A 12,458-nucleotide genomic window follows, 5' to 3' on the forward strand; every position below is an offset into this window, starting at 1 on the left:
TTGTGAGGCAAATGAGACACTGCCATATTCCATTCTTTGTGAGTATTTTACATCTAGTCATACTATATTAATATGCCTTAAAAGTCATTGGTCATCCTTCTAGATACATGATTTATGATTATAACTTCCCAACAAGGGACAATTCGGCTTTTATTTAAATATGTTCAGTGATTTCACATGTCCTGTCATGTTTAAATTATTTTCTATTTGTCTCTGCTTTGTAATTTGCTCAGAAATCCTCTGGGTTATGAGAACAAAGTTGAGTCTTATTTCATAGACTAAATTTTGTATATTTGAAAATGGAGATATGACTCCTTTGAGTTGTTTCTTTATTAAGTCAAAAGCAATTTCCAGACTGACTGATTGTCAGACCTTTGGGGAAGTATGAGCTTCATAGAGCTCCCTACTCCAGTTGACTCAGAGTCACTGTAAGGAGTCTCGGGTGTCAGTACTTTCAAATTCTCCAGATGATTCTACTAATAGAGTAGACTGTTTTGCAGTGGTCTTCAGCAGGAGGATGTTTGCACTACAAGGAAAATTGAAGTGCCTCGTTGTGTTTTTCATTGTTATTGCTATAGGGGAGTACTGTTAGCTTCTACTCTCTGGAAGTCAGGATACTGTTAAACATTTAAAATATGTGCTTTACACTTAACAATAATACAACAATTATTTAACCCATAGGTCAGAAAGGTGAAGGTGTAAGAAGTCAGGTTCCATTCTGTACGGTGTTGCTTTGCATGCCATTCACATTATATTTCACCATTTGACTGTGGAAATGCCTCCTCAATATTGCACATAGAAAGGATGGAACACAAAAATATCTGGCAGCTTTTCTAATGTTGAGGAGCAGTGAAGAGCATTAAAGGAAATTCCTTTATTTATAGTGTTTCAAGTGCTCTTAAGCATTATGTTGGGAGTCAGTATGCACTCAGGTACCTTTAAATACCACACCATGGCCCCTCAGCAAACATGCCTTGACTTCAGGATGCTCAATGAAACTCGAATAGACCTTAGATCACCTTGGAAGAAAGTCCTCTCTTTTGCTTTTTCTTCTTCCTCCTCCCCTTCCCTATCCTCTTCCTCATCTTCTTTCTTCTCCTCTTCCTTCTTCTCCCTTTCCTCTTCTTTTTCCTCCTCCACTGCTTCTCTTCCACTTCAGCCTCATTCCCCTGTTCCTCCTCCTTACTCTTGTCCTGCTTCTCCTTTGCTTCATCCTTGTTCTTCACCTTTTTCTTCCTCCTCCTGTTCCTCTCCTACTCCTTTACCGTCTCCGATTCTTCTTTATTTTTTCTTTCTTCTTTCCCACATGGAGAAATCACTGAAAAGATATTTCACACAAGGTCACTCTTAGAAGGGCAGGTGTAATGGATTGATGAAATCAGACCATGTCTGTCCAGGATAGAGTTAAGAAGCAGTCTATTCTCTGACTTGACAATTATTAGTTTATGATACCTAGCACTTCTGTGTGCTCTTTTAATATACAATATTTTAAACTAAATCACATGTTATGAAGCTTCCTGCTATCTCTTAAGACTTACACACAGTCTGATCTTTCTACTGGGGATTGCTCTGGGGATCCACTCTCAAGGTGCTTCTCTAGCTGTTCTTTCCTTTACTCTCACGATCTCTCTTTCTCTTTCTCTCTCTCTCTCTCTCTCTCTCTTATTTTCTCTTTCTTTTACAATATCTGATAATTTATTTGTTACTCATAAATATTTTTGTTTTTTTATTGGACTCAGACTTAGAAGTAGATGATCTCAGTGGGCAAAATCTATATCTCTTGGCAATCTGTTCCTGGATATTTTTTCTTTGACTACCTTAATTCTCATGGCCAAAAGTTTAGCACATTTTTATCTCCCATGGTGATTTTTTCTTAGTGTGCTTTTCCTTCAGAGCAATATATCAGCATTTGTGTAACAGGACACATGACGTAGCAAGACCCTGAATCTTTGGTCCCGGGTTTATAACCTTTTTTTTTTTTAAGGCTTTCTGACAACATATTGACTGGCAGTTCTTTAGAGAGATTGGAAAGCTTCGGGATTATCCTGTCTTTTTGAGTCCCCAGACACCAAGACACAGTGGTATCAGTCATCCTCTCCTCCCATTTTAGGCCTGTGATGTTTGTATCTCAGATGTACACTGAGCCATTTTCAGTATTATGTTGTCTCTCCCACCCAGGGCTCTTCCATTCACCCCACTTTTCAGAGGCAATCACGCATTGGCTTGCTTTCCCACATTGACTATTGCTGTTTTACTAACTTCTCTTTTTCTGTTATTATATTTAACAAATTTGAGGATTTCTTCATCTGTGTAACTTGGGACTTCCTTCTGCTGGGAGAAGAGCTCTTGGGATTTAGACACCATCATTTTTTCTCTCTCTCTGAAAAACTAACAGTCTGCACATTATTATCTCTCTGTGAAATTAAAGGATAATAAATTTAAAAACAAGTGTTCAGCAACTGTTTTCATTGTTATCTACTAGATCCATGTTCATTTTGAAACACTGAAGCCCCTCTGAGAAATGAAAACCACAGGAGTAGGAGATCGAGTGTGTAAATTGATTATGCACAGAACTGTGCATAAAATAGAATCATGACCAATAATTTTGGTCCATTTCTTACTTAGCACAAATCAGAGAAGGTTCAACATGCACCCCTAAGCCATGCTGCCAGCAGCCCTCCCCGCCCAGCAGCTTCTAATAAGATATTTCCACTCCACACAGCATTCTCATAGTTGACTGTCTGACACTGAGTGTCTGTCAAAGAAGAGACTTAAAAAAGCAAGCTCTAAAATGGATAGATTCTGAATCTCTTTTAGTTTGATTTTTCTCTGCTTTTATATGAATTTAATATTTTAAATGAAATTTTCCCATTTTTTTATTTATCCTTCATCATTTCAGAATTAGATAGTACCATAATAAATTAAGGTATGGATGAGTTTAACCTTTATAGTCTCTGGGAGAACTACATAGAGTGTTATATATTTGCCTGAATTTGGACACAGAATTATTACCTTCTCAACTCCTCTTCTACCTGCATCTCACATTTAATTTTTACTCCTAACTTTTTTTTTTTGGTGCTATGCTTTGTTTCTATCTAGTACTAATATTGAGGCTTTATGCGACTCCATTTCCAAATATCTTAGATGGTTTGTGTCTAAAGAATTCTCACTGTGCTCTTGTCATACTACAGCCCATATTTACTTTTGGCAACATACTACAGGCACCTTAAGATTGCCTGTCTCCTAGAAAAGGTGACATACAGGTGTTCTTTTTAGATGCAAAGTTGAATCCCCTTGAATCTATATAACTCTGTCTTAGCATATTGTTTATACACACACAGGTCCACACACGCACATCAAGTGTGTGTGTGTGTGTGTGTGTGTGTGTGTGTGTGTTGTTTAGTTACTTAAAGCCATCTGGGATAAAAAGGCTTGCTCAGTGAAACTTGTCCAGCTGTCTGACGTGATGGCATAAGCTATGCAGAGCACATACATCACAATTTTACTTCAATCTTCCTCCACACCCACACTTTTGTTGAGCTCATTTTTCTGTCACATTAAAATTCCAAAATCAAATATGCAACTGGAAAGCTTGTGATGTGACAGGAAAGAAATAAAAAGAATCAAATGTCAGAATGGAAAGATAGAGACCATGGAAGCCAACAGCCAGAGTGAATCAAAGTGGAAGTCGAAACTAAGCAGCATCCAGGAATCTCAGGGAAACGGGCAAAGGGCCACAGAAGGTGGAGGAGATTTAAAGAGGATGACTCCAAGCTGCAACCCTGGAGAGAACATTTTCTATCCTCCATCATGATGTGAGTATACTCCTGCTGTGTAAAAGGTGAGAAACTGAGAACTTCCTGAAAAAGCAGTTGTCCTTCAGCTGTCCACGAATCTGAAGATGCTAACCAAACTCATTACAATGCAGCAATCTTGCCCTGTAAAATGTTTTCCAGTGCTGATGGCTAAACTTGACCTTTTATATAAGCGTATGGGAAACTGCCAGAACTCTGCTTTGTTGACTAAAGAAACCACAGCGATGTGATTAAGAATAGATGTGTCTTTAATCATTTTGCGTTTTACAAGCCCACATAATAAAACCTATGATCAGTCTTCAGTGAAAGCACACCCTGGAAAGAAGAACCGCATAAAGACTGAATATCACTGGTTTTATGGAGCTCAGCTCCTATTGCAGGCCGGTTCTTGATTCAGCCTGAAAGATGGCACATTGTAAAGTCCCAGCCAGTTAACATTTGCAAAAAAAAAAAAAAAAAAAAAAAAACCCTCAGTTGCTTGACAAAATCCAGATTCCAAATTCTATGGTGTTGTCGGAGGGCAGAATCTGTAGAACTGTGATGGAAAGTCTGCTTCATGGCATTTAAAGAGAATTTCAAAAGACAGGAACTACCTTCCCGCTGAAGGACCACTCTCTGACTTCAGCTTCATTTTTTACCCTTTAATAAATGAGTATGTCATGACTTTTATCACTATAGAAATACTATCTATCTGAAGTCTAACCTAGGAGAGCACTTTGAGATCAGTGAATGATCTGAACATTCCAAATACCTATCTTCAAATACAAGATTGAAAAGAATCAGCTTCAGAATGATTGAAAGAATCATTTGCTATTTAGTACCAGCAAGAAATGCCAATTATCTAATAGTAAATGCCTTATTAACTTTTAAACTCATAACTTTGTGCGGTATTTGAGCAAATCAGCATTTAAGATCACATGTTTCTTGTTTAGATATTTTAGGTCATGAGCTGGGACAGTTGCTGTGTTCTGCACCGCTGTGTTAGAATACTTCACACTGGGTAATTTATAGGGAATATAAATACATTTTTTTTTTAGAATTGAAGCTTCAGTTCAAGATAAAATCACCAGTGTCTGGCCAGGTCCTCTCACACAGAAAGTTGAAGGAGCATGAACACAAAGTCACCTCCCTAAGTGCTGTTACTACTTCCATGAATCCATTCATGAGAGCTCCACACTTATTATCTAAACACTTCCTATTAGGCCCAATCACCTAACACTGATACACTGAGCATTAATTTCCAATGGGAACATTCAGACCATTAGTACAATACTTAATATCAAAATAGACTCAATTCACACTAACTACAGGCGACTTAACTCACCAAATTTATTTTAGAAATTTGAAAGATTTACAATGTATGCATAAAAAATTACTTTAACATTTTACTTCATAATAGAACAATTGCTTAGAATGTATAAGATCCTGCTTTCACTTCTTAGTACTAAAGAAAATGATGAAAGAATGAGAGAAAGAAAGAAAGTAAATAAGAAAGGAAACAAGAAAGGAAGAAAGCCAAAGAAAATTTTTTAAAAAATTGAAAGCAAAAATCTAAAGAAAACGTGTTAGTTTGGGCTTGTGGACTATAGCACAGCTAGCTTTTAGTTTTCAACTAATAGATATAAATTAGGATAATCTACACATTAACTTACTTCTTTTTCTTTTCATATCAATTGCTGAGAGGTTTGTATTTCCAAATGTTTCCATTTATTCTTTTTATTCTTCAGTTTCTATTGGGTTTTTCTCAGTATATTCTGAAAGTGTATTATTAGTACTTTCATGCTTTCCTAACTACTTTGAGCTTGTATTTATTGAACATAAATTCTAATGTTTATGGGTAACTCCATACTAACTCATATTTCGATTATTTTGCTTTTAAAAATATGCAACACAATAACATAGGTATAGTGGTGGTTGTGTTAAGTAGCAACAGCAACAGAACCAAAAGATAAAAATGACAATTTCTAGGATCAAAGTTAAAGCTCTACATAGTTGTGTAGGAGGCAGTTTGGAATAAAGGTCCCTGGGGAGACTTAACGACAAAAGTTTTAAGGAAGACAGGAAGTGTCGGTACCAAAGTAGTTCTCATCTTCAGGTTAATCTCTGTAAGATCAGAAGATTTTCTTTTACTAGATTGAGTAAAAGATTTATTGATATAGCTTACTAACTTCATCATCATTACCAAAGAAAGTAAAGAGATTTTTATTGACTGCATCCAGAATACCACATGCAAAAAGAAAATGGTAAAAATTTAAGGGAAAATGTTTCTTATTAACTGAAGAACAAGAAATGGAAAAAGTCTCAATTTATAGAATGCTGTAACTCATAAACATAACTTACCTACCCAAAATGATAATTTTACTCAGTAAGTCATATGAAATTTATAGAAGTAGGGTTTGTGGAGGATAGTTGTGAAACTGTCTTCTAGACAGAACAGAGCCATTGTGCTTCGGAGCTGACAGGAGAACTGAATGAGATTGGTCAGTCAACATTCTACACGGACCCGGACTAGGAGAAACTCTTAATACCCACCTTATAGCTGAGATGCTAAGGTAGCTGATAGCTTCTGTGAAGGGAATGACAGTTTTCTTTAGGAACTTGGAACTTGGCGGATTCATTGTGCTCCAATGGGTGCCCCGACAATCATCCATAAACGGGCAAAGGGGCAAAGGGACTCAATGCATTATCAAAAGAGGACACGAAGTTGAATGGGAAACGTTTCCTAAGAGTTGTAAGAGGAGACTTAGTGAGGCATATAATTAATACATTGCATACATGTATGAAATTCTCCAAGAATATGTAAAAAGATATTTAAGGTAATTCCAACTTCCCTTGGAAAAAATAGCAAGAGTACTAAGGAAGAATATTTTTAAATTTTCCATAAATATCTATTTGCATTTAAAGTTACTTCATGTTATGTTTAGACTATGTATAAGACGTAAGCACAGTGGCAGATTAAATATGGATATAAATTCATGCCTAATTCTCCCTTTGAAGCTGAGTTACCATCCCCTTGGCACTTGTCTGTAAGACTAGACTTGCCTAATCAATCTCTTTTTTCAATACCATTTCTAAAACGGACATTATGGAGCCTCTGAGGTCAGGGTTAGCCTACCTGTGGCTTCCAGTCATACAGAACACCTGCCATCTAAGAAGTTTTTCTTCAGCTGCTGCATCCTTCACAGTTTTAACATGGGAAGATGATTATGTTGCAAGGAAATGAAGACAGACAGGAGTCAGAAAAGCTGGGATACAATGGAATGTGTACACTCTGATGGATGGGCACCAACTGTAAAAAAAAACCCAGACTCTGTACAGCACATAACAATTTATGCCAGGGTGGTGAGTTAGCTGGTCTCAGTAGGAGGTGTCTGTTGGTGAGTAGTCCCAGGCTATAGCCCGTTGGCAAGAGGGAAGCCATGCTTGCTAGTTTTTGCACACACCAACATTTGTACTCAGGCCAGAGGAAGGCTTTGCCATCTATTTGAGTTTGCTGTTCCCATGGGTCTGAATTACTAAGGACTTTATCCACACATTCCATCAGTGCTTCCTTTGCTCCTCACTAAGGCCAACTACAAGAAGCCTAAAGAAAGCACATAGACCCTGAAGGTCAAGACTGACACCCAGCAAGAGGCCAGGTGTGCTTAAAACAGACCTTCTCCTCCTCTTGGAACTGGTGCTCCTGGCATCTAGGACACCCTCAGCTAAGCTGTTCCTAAGATCCTTACAAGTCAGAAAAATGATTTGTTCTTTAAACTACTAAGCTGTGAGGTAGTTTTGTTTATGGCAATGAGTAAACAAAACAAGCACCGTATAATTATGAAAATATCTGTGGGAGAAAAACTTAATATCAGAGTTCCACCACTAAAGTTGGTTTTTGTAAAGGAAAAGTGAAGAGGTTAAATCTTCCAGAAAAATAACAATACATTGTGAGGATTTTTCAATATTCCTTGTGGTTATGATAGAGCTGAATAACTGAATAAATAAATACCACAGGAGAAAATTTTTCCTGTAGCATTTAATGACACCGAGAGAAGTAGTAGCCTAGGGCTGAGGGGCAGATTGCCTCAAGACGAGAGCACCATGGAAATTTCCTAATTGAAATCAAAACAGAACAACCAGAAATTATTTTGTATTCAAAGGATGTTTGTTCTCTTTATAATGATGAATTTATTCTGAGAATTGAAAAATAAACTCTGCTTCTTAGATCTTGTAAATGAAAGCTTTGCCTGACCTTCAAACCGGAAGCACCTCTTCCACAGAGCTTCCCCTGTCTTTAATCTCCACAGATTTACAGCTATCAGTGGATTCAAGTTTAGCTGACAACACAGTTAGAAGTTAAAATTTAAATTTTATTAAAGCAATAAATAGGAATTACCACTATACCACCCTCCAAACGGCATACCAACAAATGCTTTTGCTTCAAATTGTGGAAACACACAGAAGCTATAAATGGGCTCTTTATTAGGCCATTCAAATGGGACCCTTTGAAGAAAATAAATAGCGATTGTAAGATTGTGGAGAGAAATTACCATTTTGCTCGAAAGAAATGCCAATTAACAGTGATGACAATGTGATTTATACTAATTGAGATTAAGTCAGACAAAGCGGCAACATTAGTAATCATTTGAAGTGCTGTATTACACATTATCCTGCGCTTGGTAAACATCTCTCTCAAAATTAAAAAGCAATTAGTAGAATTTTAGTCATTTAATTCAGTCTAATTAGGATTTTCAAAAAAATCTACAGACCTGCTGGTGAAAGCCTTTTTCCATTTTTGAATCGAAAAAAATGCATTCCTTTTTCTTTTTTAAAACTCAACTTTGAGCTTTGAACTCTTGCTTCCTTGATCTCCACTTTCCCTTAAAAAGAAGAAAATGGCATAATTAGAAGCAATAGGTAGAAATTTACTTGAATTGGGCTAAATTAAAAACTTCAATCCATCGTCATTCAAGAAAGGTTCATTGTAATCTAATTTTCTTTTCCTGTCTTTTTTTTTTTGCAGGGTATAGAAAGGAAAAACACTTTTTAAATGTTAATTTAAGCTAAAAAGGAGTACATATTTACTTTATGGATTTAGATTATCAACACCTTCAGCATGTATTTCTAAAGAGGCACAAAAATCTATAGGTATATGTGTTATTTGGATGGTATTTTGAAATATAGAAAATTAAGTTTTTTACTAGGAATTCATGAACAACAATAACATTTTCTCTTAATGGTAGAAGTCTGTACCTTGCTTTTGATTGGATAGTGACTTTCACTTTTGAGTTCTCTGAGGTGACCCTGCACTTATATTTCTGAACAGTGTTGAAAAGGTAACTATGGGGAGATTTAAAACTGAACCAGATGCATTTTTCATTATGGCACTCCCATGAATCTGTGAGGACAAGGAATGGTTATGACTGAAAAGTGTTATTTGGGAGTATCAAGTTGACAAAGAGTGGACAAAATCTATAGTCACTTAGGAAAGAAGACTCTGGGCATGTCTATGAGGAATTGTCTGGACTGGTATACTGGTTAGTTTTAATGTCAGCTTAACAGAAACAGCAGTCACTTTAGTAAAGGGAGCCTAAACTGAGGGATTGCTCATATCAGATTGGCCTGTGGCCACGTGTGTGGGGTATTTTCTTTGATTTATTGATTGATGTAAGAGGGTCCACCCTACTGTGTGAAGTATATACAACTCTAGGCAGGTAGGTCTGGGCTAGATAAGAAAGTTAGATGAACATGAACCAGTTAGAGAGGAAAGGAGGGGGAGAGACAGAGAGATCCAGAGAGTAAATAATCTGCTTCCATGGGTCTTGCTCTAGGTTCCTGCCTTGACTCCTTCCCTGGCTTCCTCAGTGATGGACCTTTCTTTATTTGGAAGTCATAAGAGTCAAGTGGTTGGTCACCACAATGAGAAGAATCACTAGGGCATAAAACTTAAGAGAGAGCTTCCTGTCAGGAACTAGATAGCTTAAAACAATACAAATTTATTACCTGGCAGCACTAGTGTCAGAATTCTACATGGGTCTTACCATGTTAAAAATCAAGGAAGAAAAACAACTGTGTGTTCTATGAGAACCCCAATAAGAATTCAGTTCTCAATGTCCTTTATTTATGGCTAGAAACCAATTATGAGTGAGTACATCCCATGTTCCTCTTTTTGGGTCTGGCTTACCTCACTCAGGATAATGTTTTCTATTTCCGTCCATTTGTATGCAAAATTCAAGAAGTCCTTGTTTTTTACTGCTGAGTAGTACTCTAATATGTATATATTCCATACTTTCTTCATCCATTCTTCCATTGAAGGGCATCTAGGTTGTTTCCAGGTTCTGGCTATTACAAACAAACAATGCTGCTATGAACATATATGAGCATAAACTTTTGTTGTATGATAGGACATTGAGCCTATAATTTGTGATCCTAGAGAAGCTAAATAAGAAGGTGAACCCAAAGAAAAACATAGAGGCATCCTCCTGAATATTAACCTTCGTCAGGCGATGAAAGGAGACAGAGACAGAGACCCACATTGGAGCACCGAACTGAAATCTCAAGGTCCAAATCAGGAGCATGAGAGAGAGCACGAGTAAGGAACTCAGGACCACGAGGGGTGCACCCACACACTGAGACAATGGGGATGTTCTATTGGGAACTCACCAAGGCCAGCTGGCCTGGGTCTGAAAAAGTATGGGATAAAACCGGACTCACTGAGTATAGCGGACAATGAGGACTACTGAGAATTCAAGAACAATGGCAATGGGTTTTTGATCCTACTGCAAATTACTGGCTTTGTGGGAGCCTAGGCAGATTGGATGCTCACTTTATTAGACCTGGATGGAGGTGGGTGGTCCTTGGACTTCCCACAGGGCAGGGAACCCTGATTTCTCTTTGGGCTGACGAGGGAGGGGGACTTGATTGGGGGAGAAGAAGGGAAATGGGAGGCGGTGTGGGGGAGGAGGCAGAAAATTTAAATAAAATTCATAGTAAAAAAAAAAGAATTCAATTCTCTTTCTTACCTGGCCTGTAGAAGTTTCTGGAAGTTCTTGGCCTCTTTAAAGCTAGTGATTACGTCAACCTGATGTCTTCCATTTTCATGTCTCCTTTTAGCCCTTTAATTATTATTGTTGCCTATATGCATAGATATAATTATATAAATATAACTTGTTGAGTTCACTTAGTGTTACTTATATGTGTAGGGTTTTAAGGCTGGCCTCTGGAAGAACCAATCAGTGGGCTCATCCCTTGAAAAGACTTCTTCTTCTGGCACTTATTTAATTGCCTGTAGTTCATCTAGGGGTGGGACCTTGTGAGATTTTACCCATCTACCTCAGCCTGTCAACTGGTGTTGTCATTGTTCAGGTCTTTAGGCAACCATTTTGTTACGATTTAATGGCTACAGCTCCCATCTCACAATTTCAAAGCAAATACCTTGGTCCTCTGACTCTTTCAATCTTTGTGCTCCATCTTCTGTGGTATTCCCTGAACCTGAGGTACAGAGGTTGTGTTGTAGATGTGTCAACTGGAGCTGGACATCCCACAGTCAGTTCTCTGCAGTTTGGCTAATTGTGGTTTTCTGTAATGGTCTCTTCTGGATTAAGAATCTTATTTCAGAAGAGGTGAAAGTTACACTTATTAGTGAATAACAAGACTGATTATTTATAATGCAATTGAGAGAGAGCACAAGCAAGGAATTCAGGGCCATGAGGGGTGCACCCACACACTGAGACAATGGGGATGTTCTTTCGGGAACTCACCAAGGCCAGCTGGAGTGGGTCTGTAAAAGCATGGGATAAAACTGGACTCACTGAACATAGCGGACAATGAGGACTGCTGAGAAGTCAAGAACAATGGCACTGGGTTTTGATCCTACTGCACGTACTGGCTTTGTGGGAGCCTAGGCTGTTTGGATGTTCACCTTACTAGACCTGGAAGGAGATGGGAGGTTGTTACACTCCCCACAGGGCAGGGAACCTAGTCTGCTCTTTGGGCTGGTGAGAGAGAGGGAGTTGATTGGGGGAGGGGGAGGGATATGGGAGGCGGTGGTGGGGAAGAGACAGAAATCTTTAATAAATAAATAACTTAATTAATTAAAATTTTTATTATATTATACTGGCTTAAGAAAGTGACAGCAGTAGGTTTTGAATCTTCCCAACTGAAGTTGTAAACAATGTGCAAAATAATTAAGAATGTCTTTGTGTATGTACCCTCTCCAAAATTCCTATATTCACAATCTGCGAGCATAATTAAATTAGTCACTCATTTGGGATGTCTAATGCAGAAATAGAAGTGGTCAGATATAAAAGAAAATGACTACTCTCCTCCTCAATGTTCAATGTTTAGCATATAAGCATGTTAAATTATTTTATTCAAGCTAGGTATTGAGTACCAGTAAAGATCCATTAAAAACACTAAAATATTTTGCAAACATATCTCTTTTTACCATTACTGAAACTCAGGAGCAAGTTTATTGTTGTGTATACTTTACACAAGAACAAACTGACTCACAAAGATGTCAGCAGGTTTCCAAAGGTCCTTTAATCAGAGAGTAGGCATGCGTGGAGTAGAGTACAGGCCCTGTCGCTTCATAGTCTACAGCCTTTCAACCTGGGGGGGATGGAAAGGTGAAGATGGTATTTGGGAGCACAGACTACAGTA

Source organism: Microtus oregoni, unplaced genomic scaffold (assembly GCF_018167655.1).
Source record: "Microtus oregoni isolate MIOR12 unplaced genomic scaffold, Mior012 000068F_ref0000429, whole genome shotgun sequence".
Classification (NCBI taxonomy): domain Eukaryota; kingdom Metazoa; phylum Chordata; class Mammalia; order Rodentia; family Cricetidae; genus Microtus; species Microtus oregoni.